The 8,045-nt window shown below is 38.7% G+C and overlaps 1 long non-coding RNA gene across 1 annotated transcript; it reads left to right on the top strand.

The window, feature by feature from the left end:
* Nucleotides 1–2,837: 2,837 nt before the first annotated feature.
* LOC310895752 lies at nt 2,838–7,058 on the top strand. Its single transcript, XR_014580931.1, has 3 exons — nt 2,838–3,340; nt 4,561–4,609; nt 6,303–7,058. It is a non-coding gene; the product is annotated as an uncharacterized lncRNA (long non-coding RNA).
* Nucleotides 7,059–8,045: the final 987 nt, after the last annotated feature.

Genomic DNA, 8,045 nt, shown 5'->3' with positions numbered 1-8,045 from the left:
TAAAAATTTAGTTGGTGCTCGGTGTATGAGTCTTACTTTCTTGTTCTGGGCTGTAACTGCAATAATGTATAGAAGACAACCCAGTCCCTCTTGCAGGGTTCAGATTGAAGGTTTTTATGTCATAAACATCATTCAGGAGTCAGAAACATGACATCGGAAGATTATCTGAACAGAATGAAAAGAGAAAGCAGTGGCTTCTGAAAGCCATAAAAAATTACTGTTAAAGAGGTCTGCTGGTTTTGTAAACTCCCAAACTTTTTGACTTATGCCGACAATGTCATGCTTTCAAACATGTGTGAACATTCTTGGATTTCAAATGCAATGCACAGAGGAAAAAAAGGGCCCCATCTCCAAGTGCTAGCAAGTCCCTGAGAGCCATTATCCACAGAATAAAAGCCCCCTAGAAATTCAGCTTCTGCTAAAACTTGGATTTGAGCAACAAAGTTAGTGTTTGGACTTTAGGGCCACTTACAGAGTTTTATATGCTGAATGATATGTCACTGTAGAAAGCTTTCAGAACTAGTAGTAAATTTTCAGGCATCCCAGTAGTGTCATGGGTCTGGGCTTCCTGAGCAGCAGGTCGACTGAGAAGCACAGCTCCTGTTCCTTACGGGGTCCTCCAGTTGCCTCTGGATGCTTATTGAAAAGCCACTGCATACCTACCTTTTTTCTTGTGGTCTATGGCAAACCTGTAGTAGAGGCTACCTAGAGAGTACCCAGATAAGCTGTCTGGACTTCTGAGCAAAGCAGATCTGTCAGAGCACTGTTTTTGTTGCTTTAGGGCTGGTCTTTTTGCTCTTTTTATGTGATTGGTGCCACATCAGTCTCCTTACCATCCAGAAACTGGATGGTGGATGGTGCATGAAGGACTGAGCAAGAGACAGAGAAGCAGAAATCCAATTTTCTAATACTGCCTAAGCCCCCAACTTGAGTAGTGGCTTTGGGCAACTAACTTGCAGCAAACTCCTCTAGAGAGTGTCTGGGGCTTTACAGAATGCAGCAGGAAAATAAAAGGGGAAAACACTGCATCTCAGTTTTCCTATCTGTAACATGGGACTAATACTTACCAACCAATCCACCTCGCAAGGGAGATGCAATAATTAATTAGCTAATGTTCGTACAGCACTTTAACTCTGTAAAGTGTAAAATAAATGTTAAGCATTATTGGCACTTAGATTCTACAGTGATTGGTGCCCTACAATTCCCTAAGCCAGGCAGATAGTTATTGCTGCTCAGAGCAACAGTAGCTTACAATGAATCCTGCATTATCAGCTAGTTTCTAGATGGTTACGTGCTGGTGTGACTATACATACACCCTCCCACGTATGCCACCTGCCACGCAGGGGGATTCTGATGTAGAGGTCCAGGATGTGACTGTGCAGCAGGAAGGGGGACTCTATAGCCACTCTGTAACTTTTTTTTTTCTTTTTCTTTTTTTTTTCTCCTCCCTGAAGCAGGTTTTTAGGTACTAATCATTATCTGCAACCCATCCTCCCTCATACAGAATTACTGTTTTATGTAATTTTGTCAGGCAACTCATTCATATTGCTGAAAATATCCAGAATTCCAATAAATTCAGTGGCAAAGAAACTAATTGGTGAACCATTTAGGGGAGTTTGTGAGAAAAAGAGAGCTTTCTCCACCTGTATTTTTTTGTTTTAAAATCTTTACTAAATTTTTTGTTTCAGTGAACAAGAAGACAGCAGCTTCTTCAATTATGTTGGAGAGATGGATATATAGGTAATATTGTTTAATATTAACTGCTGTTACATAAATCATAGAATGATAGAATCACAGAATACCCCAAGTTGGGAGGGTACCACAAGGATCATAGAGTCCAACTCCTGGCTCTGCACAAGACCAGCCAAAAATCAGACGCTATGTTTGAGAGCGTTGTTCAAACGTTCCTTGAACTCTGGCAGGCTCGGTGCCGTGACCACTGCCCTTTGCAGTCTCAGACATAGCCAGAGAGATACTGAAGTTTCTACTTTTATACTATATGCAACTGTAGGATTTTATTTCAAGTGAGATTCAACCTGTTCCTCTGGACTGAACATGACTACTATGCGTGTGTTTCAAAAACATTCAAAATGCCAGTCAATTATTTGTATCTTTATGATTTCATCTGTATTTTGAGTGCATCTAACACAAACTAAGAGGAGAGTTTCTTATACAGTATCTTCTCAAAGAAATCTTATTCGTATGCACCAAACCACTCTGTGAACCACAGCAATACACTCTAAAAGTGGACAAGTGGACATTCTTGTAAAAATATGTTTATTGCTTTGAATCAAAACCCTTGTATACAGACAAACTCATCTCATCTGACATTCTTTCTTCTGACTTTGTAGGAAGCCATCTGGACACTACGCATCCAACTAACTGGACCACCAAAACAGAGTGTAAAAGTATATCCCAGTGCAAAAGTCATTTGATTCTTTCCCAATCTCTTCTACTGTTTCTCCAAGCACCTTCTGTATGGCTTTGTCTGCCATAAGCTACTGGACTAGGCAGACATTCACCCTGAGCCTGTCAGAATGATCTTATACAGTATTCTGATACCTCCAGCAGCATAAAGAGTAGTCAAATATTAATACATACCTACACATTGAAGACAATTCCAGCAATCTACTTCTTTACTACTGGATATTGTACGCAATGCTAACTAGTAGTATCCACAGGAAATTGTGATTGACATCAGCAAGAACTGGATAAACCTGGGTGGAAAATTGGAGCCCTAAATTTGACACAGTGTCCTGGGAATTATATTTCATATTGAGAATCCACCATAAGAAACACTTTAAATCTCCTAAAATCTGATCATGATGGAGGTGAAAAGCAGCTGAATTATGTATTATTAATGTATACTAACTCATCATTAGTTTAATTAGTGAACTAGATAAGATTGTCTGGTTTTGTAATCAATCCTATGAAAGTAAGCAAAAGTACTTTGTGTAAGACTAGATGGTCGTAAGACTAGGTGGTTATCATAAGCACTGTATCTTTCACCTTTGAAGTTTCTGAGAGTGAATAACTTAATTTTTGATCTTTTTTTTTTTCCCCATTTAGTACTCAACCACTGGACAGCATCTAGAGAAATGCAAAACAAAAATATAAAATGTTTTTGTGCCAGGGTAAAAATCAATCACAGTGATTTTTTGCTTTATTTCAGATGAGAAGATACATGAACACAGTCCTTGAAAAACCTGCTGAGCTTTAAGGCATGTCCTAAGCAATTTCTTTTCTTGGTTTGCCCCTGCCCATGGAGAGGATGTTTATAAGCCGATACCATCACTTTGCAAAACCCTTCCCCTCATCAAAATCTATGATACTGATCTTTGTAAGTTTCTCTCAACAATGTCAGCACTGTCAGTACATCTCTATTGCAATTTTCTTGAACTTTGCGAATAATATCCATTTATGAACCTTCAAGGTCAGAAAAAGCCAGGCGAGTTATACACACATTTTTTACTTTGTTCTTTTTTGCAAATCAATGTATGAATATCTGAAGTATTTCTTGGAAGATAAACAAGCTAACTTTGTCACACAGTCCAGGATGTTTTAAAACAAATCTAGTTTTTGTTTTATTCCTACTCAGAAAAAGCTTTTGTTTTCCCTCTTTGGAAAGAAAAGAAGTATGATAAGGAAGAAACTGAGTATATATTTTTAGACAATATGGTACAAGTTTTAAATGTTGGGGTTTTGTATATGGGAGATACACAGAGTTTCTTCACAAAAGATAAAAACTTAGTAGTGACACTTCTGCAAAGACTTTAACAGGAAAGTAACAGGTGCCTGAATGCATAAGAAGACAATATTGCTGAAGGGTGATACTAGAAAAATAACAATCTAGAAATGAGAAATACATTTTAAATTATGATTAGTTACATAATGAGAAAGATTGTCATGAAGTAGGGAAACTTACATTACAGGGACTGACAATGTCCAGCAAAGTCTGAAATGTTTCTTTAACACTACCCACCTCAATTATTGGTTCTTGCTTTTCATAATGTGTCTTGCAATGTGGTAATTTCTGAAAGTCATCCATGCCAAGGCCAAGTGATTACAGTAAGGTCTCAGTTTTCATTAAAAAGAAAGATTTAATTTACAGTTACAGAGGAAGCCTTGATGTGCACACCACGCATTTTCTAAGTTTAATATTAAATACATGCAAGAATCAGGTTTTTATTATGATTATTATTGTATTATTTACATATTTCAAGATTTAAAGACTCATTGCATCTCTAGAGAGAGGACTCTTTGATGGTTTCTGAACACTCATGTAGACAACTGCCATTTTCCACTGAAAACAAAAATATAGCTACCCAAGCCTCTTAGAAGATCCTGATTTTGTCAATCTTTGCAGTTTTCTGGCATATACAGCATCTACTGGCAGGACTAAACTGCCTCTCACATCTTACTGCAGTGCTTGTCTAGGAAAAAAACAATCCTTTTTTTTTTCCACAATGACCTTGTTGTGAACACAAGCAAAAATATATCTGTATTTAGTATTGTGTGAATTTGACATCTTATAACTCCTGTCCTTTATGTCATGTGCAGCAACCACTGTGCAGTGGGCAGGGTCGTGGACCTGGAAGCAGGATACTTGGTAAGTACCGATGGAGTGATCCTGGGCAAATTTATTTATCTCTCTGCATGTTTTGTTTCTTTCTCAAAGCTGTGGGCTTGTCGGGGCAGGACCTGTCGCTGAGTGTGGTGTTGTTCCTTGCTTCCTGCAAAGGATCTCTGATCTTCCTCAAATATTTAAGTCAAGCTAGTAATGTGTATAATAAATATTAACAGGAACATATTCTCTTCTTCTCATCCATTTATGGCCCCCTTTACAATTTAATTATCAACGCCAAATGTTTAAAGTCATTAGAGACTTTTATTACTAATTTATGTCTGTAAATCAAAACTGGGCAATTTTAGAGTCTATTATCTCTAAATGAAAGTAAGTACTCAGCATAGTCTACCTTAAAAATGACAGTATCTCAATGGCTTTTTCCAGTGCAGAGCTGCCCTACTCTAACTGCAAACACTAAAAATACACCAAAACCAAACCAACCAACCAAACAAACATAGAAAAACGATTATTACGTAATTTATTCTTACTTATCCATACAAGAAAGCTGCCAGATTACATAGAGAGGGAAGAAACATGGAGATCTGTTAATGTGACTTTGACTTTGCCCTAGAGAGTGCCTGGTATGACGCTGGGGCTGTGTGCTCCACCCTGGTTCCTGTGTGTCCTTGCAGCGTGTGCACATGGTCTGGTGGCATGGATGGAGGCTTGAGTCCACATGGCATCTGCTCCTCATGCTCCTGCTGCACCCACTTCCAATGCCATAATAAGAGCACTTACAGATATCATGGGGAACGACATGAGAGATCATAACAAACGGGCTTTTCCAACTTGTGGAGCTCAGCACATTATGTGCCTGAGCATCTCCTGGAACAGCAAAATGCTCTGCAGGGTCTCACACACCACTGTCTATAAAAAGGATATATTCTCTTGCCCTTTGCATGGTGGCATCTTGACAACTGCTCTGGCAGCTACCCTTGAGACGCTGATGCTGACCAGCTATGGCAGCCATAAGGGCAAAATAATAAAGACCTGACTGACTTGTACACTCTTAACACAAATGAGACCTCCATGAATTAAACAGAAGTTTTGTTTGCAGAAGAACAGGGAAAGGGATTCTTTGCTCTCCAAGTCAAACAATGAAAACAAATTTGAAGAGAAGGAAATTGTATCATTCTAATATTACTTACTGAAGATGTAGGCTAGCTCAGGAACAAATAAAAGCTTCCCCAAAACAGTTGTTTTATATTTATAGTATACTTTTCATTCTAGAGAATGAGAGCACAATAACCTAATAAAGAAACCCTGCAAACAGTAATATCTTTTTTCCCAAAACTAAAGGAAGCCATCAGATGTACCCACCGATTAATAATTACAGCAACAGAGAATGATTTAGGACTAGAGGCTTTTTTTCCTTTTTTTTTTTTTTTGGGGGGGGTGGGGGAGGGTGGCACTGTAGGGTGAATTTAGGGTCAGGGAAAATGTAATTTCCCCAACTGGAACTTGGCCAGGGCACATCTCTTACCCTTTGCTTGTGCTGCACCAAGTAAAAAGGAAAAAACAAAGATGAAACTGATTAAATTCTTTGCAATAACTGGTATTCTAATACAATAAATCACTTCATAACAGACAGAACTGTGGTTTGTTTGCACCACATCACTTCTTATTTTCCACCTACAATCTGAGTACCTTAACACATCTCCTTTCTCTTACACAGGGTTTGGCCATGATAGGAATCCTAGTGAAATCCAGAAAAAAATCTCAGTGACCTAGTGGGCTTTGGATAGCAGAGTGATTCCATCTGATACCAATATTTCATAGATATTGAAAACATAGATCATTTATTTTGATGACTTTGCAGAGATTCCATTGTAAGGACCTAGCAGATAATAAACAATAATTCCTTTATGTTAGTTACAAAAGATGTTTCACAGTTGAACATACATCAAAGTCCGTTGCTGAGGGCATTATATATAATATGCTAAATCTTTAACAGATGGGCTATAGAAGAAGCTGAATAAGTCCATGATTAGTGTTGTGCCTCTATTGCTCTACAAAACTTCCAGATGCCATCATGTTGTTAATAATCTGGGGATCTCTCTTCACCATATTGGACCCACTTGTCAGCTCTCCCCAATTAGCAAGGATAGCTCCAAGGTAGGAGCACAATTCCTAGGGCAGTGGTTTTCAACATTTTTCAATTTGTGGACCCTTAAGGATTTGTCACTAGAGACATGGATCTCTGCACAGCAAATGAGAATCTACTGGCAGTGGGCACACTGCTTTTGCTTACCTTTTGTGGTCCCCATGGTCATAGTGTTGGAACCCACAGGAGTCTGCAAGCACACCAGATGGAAAAAGACTGTCTTAGGATAACGTGTTTCTCATAAAGAGGTTTATGTTTTTCTTGAGTCTTGGTAGCTGAAACTTGTGATTTTCTGCCACATATAAGCAGTCACCAGTCCTAAAAAATCAAATCCTGTGAATAAAGCAAAGCAAGCCCTCTCAAAATGTTTGGGAATAACATATTCAAGTAATAAGTTGTGCTTTTTTTCTTTTCGCTTGACCACAGGAAATGTATAGCTTCATTTAATATTTTGAAAACATCTTCAGAGCATTCATGAATTCAAAGTGGAATAAATACAAGTACCTCAGCAGAACTGCCATTTAAATCAAATTAACTTTACTAATTAGGGGAAAAAAAGAACGCATCTCAGTATCAGGCATAATTTGTGCTTATAGAACTTCACACTTCAGGTGATATACTCTGCCTGAGAGATAGCTAAGAGAGCAATGTACCCATCAAAATGGGAAATCAACCATGGCTACTAAATTTTTCAATTCGCAAAGATTAAGAAAAAAATCTGATTTGCCTAGAGGAATTTTAAGTCTTTAGAAGAAACCAAAGTCATTATATTCAAATGAGTGAGTATATAGTTAGCCATTGATATCAAAATGATTTCTTGTTGGGTAGCTGGAAATAATGGATGGAAATGTGCTTGTCATCACACAGTACCTGAGCACGCACGTTTATTTCACATTTGGCTAGACTCTCAGGTTTCTTATTTTTTGACAGTTGAGACCACACAGTGGCTTATCCGATGACAGGAGCAAACTTCCAAGCATCAGATCATGTGGGAAGAGCCACACTGCTCAGACACAACCAGAGGCCCCTGCCACCTGGCCGTGTCTCAAGTACATCCACATCTGCAGGGGGCTTTCCAGCCCTCCTCTCGCTCAGGGGCATCATGTGCAAAGTGCAATCAGTTGGCATCTCACGGCAACCTCCCAAGGCATTGCATTGTGTCACAGAGGCAGAGAGAGGCTGTTGGTGCTGCGTGTATACAAGAGATATAGGAGTAGGCATAGGAAAGCATGTGTGAGACTTGCTTTCAGTACTTGGGACTTTATGGGTTTTATGGCTGTGTGATAGCATAATGATGCTGTAAATCATGCATAA

This window comes from Anser anser, assembly GCF_964211835.1.
Source record: "Anser anser genome assembly, chromosome: 2".
NCBI classification, from domain to species: Eukaryota; Metazoa; Chordata; class Aves; order Anseriformes; family Anatidae; genus Anser; species Anser anser.
Note: the sequence above shows the minus strand (reverse complement) of the source record. Positions and strands in the feature narration are given on the sequence as shown.